This window comes from Vigna radiata, chromosome 8 (assembly GCF_000741045.1).
Source record: "Vigna radiata var. radiata cultivar VC1973A chromosome 8, Vradiata_ver6, whole genome shotgun sequence".
Lineage (NCBI taxonomy): Eukaryota > Viridiplantae > Streptophyta > Magnoliopsida > Fabales > Fabaceae > Vigna > Vigna radiata.
This window is the reverse complement of record NC_028358.1, coordinates 37,105,518-37,107,557: the sequence shown is the minus strand read 5'-3', so window position 1 is coordinate 37,107,557 and position 2,040 is coordinate 37,105,518.

Genomic DNA, 2,040 nt, shown 5'->3' with positions numbered 1-2,040 from the left:
AAGAAAGAGAAAATATTAAAATAATATTAATTAAGGTTAAAATGGTAATTTTTGGAGGTGCAGGATGAAAGCTTGGAGGTGGAGGATGAAACACCCATCATTAAAAAGTCCTACGAAACCCAATAGGTTTTTTTAACTTAATAAAAATTCAAGTTTTAAAAATGATATCTTTTAATAGAAGTAAGAATTTTCAAGTAGATAAATAAATTTTTAAATAATTTCTTTTTTGAATATGATTAAGTAGAAAATAAATAAAAAAACACGACTTTTAAAACTTCTTGTCATTATTTATTACTAAAACAAAAATAATATGACATAATGAAAACTAAATAACAAAAAATATTTTAAAAATCAATAAAAAGAATCTTTATTCAAAATTTATCTACGTGTACACTTTTTTTTTCAGATAATGATAATCATACACCTCTATTTAATATAATTCTATGCTTTCTTTTCATCTTTCTCCTCTATCATATCATATATTCTATAATTTAAAATTTACAAGTGAAAGGACTTATTTTTATTGAAAATTATACTTCAACACAATTATGCCAAAGAATAGCAAAAAATATCAGTGTAAAGGATATAGCAATATCCTTACTCATTCTTGTATATGATAATTAAATTCTATCACCAATTTATAAATTTGAATTTATGGGTTTATGAGTTTATTCACTTGATAGAAGGTGAATTCATAAAATCTATTTTTTTGGTAGACTTAAATTAGACTCAAACTACATTTAATAAATTTGAAATAGATCATAAATTTAAGTTTGGGTAGATAAATCATGCCATTTGGAACAAAAGTGACATGTGTCATGTTTGAAACGTAGCATTAAAAAAAATCAATATTTTGATATCATTTTGTTTGGGTTGATAGTCAAATACAACAATTATAGTATTCAACAAAGTTGTAGTCTCCTTTGCACTTCATGTTTTTATCATGTCTTCTCCAATAATCACTATTTTACAGTATATCTTTTGTGCAATATCGTTGTATCTTCTCAGATCACTATTATCCCACGTCTTTGCTAGTTTTTATTGCATCACATCTCCTTTAGTAGTTATTGCCATACGTCTTTGTGAAAGGGTAAGCTTTCATTTCTTTTCTTCATTTTGTCATTTCATTACTTTTCCATTTGTAATATTTGTTTTTTTTTCTTTATTTTGGTTTTGTTATGTTTTGAAAGTTTTTTTCTTAGTTTTGTTCATTTCAGTTTATCCTTGGTTTTAACTTGTTTAACTCTTTTCTATTTCGCGGTTAGTTTTGGAAACTTCATTTTGTCACTTCATTACTTATCCAATTGTAAGATTTCTTATTATTATTTCTTTATTTTGGTTTTGTTATGCTTTTAGAGTTCTTTTTCTTAGTTATGTTCAATTTCACCCTTAGTATTATTTTTTTTTACTTTTGTTTATTTCATGATTAATTAGTTGTGGAAATTTTAAAATGTTCAAATGTAGGATCTACTCAAATTCTCCTCATGCCAATATAAATGCATCGTCGCCTCCTACACGTAGAAATAAAAATACAGTATGAAATAAGATAAATATTAGATGAAACACAAAGTAGATATATTGGGTAACAAGAAATGCTAAATGTAATTATTGTTCAAAGACATACAAGAGGAAAGTTTTCATGTTCAACTGTCACCCTATGGGTATTAGATATAACTTTGAACTTTTAACCTCAATGATATAAGAAGGTATAATTGAAACTAAGAAAATTTTTACCAAGTTTGAGGAAGCAACAAGCAAAAAAAAAAGGTCACCAACCTACATTTATAGTAGATCAATGATAATTATCATGTTGAAGAAGTTCTCAAATTAAGAGACTTAATAAGATCTAGTAAGATTTAGCATGTATATATGTTTTGCTCCAAAGAGTAAAAAAGAAACAAATTTGGAACTTCACAAGAGAAGGGAAAGTTGAGAATATGGTATTAGAAAAGTTTAAATATTGACTTAGTTGGACCAAGTTCATTTAATCCAACTCTAAATCTATTTGATCTTCTGAATATAGATTTTTTGTTAATGTTG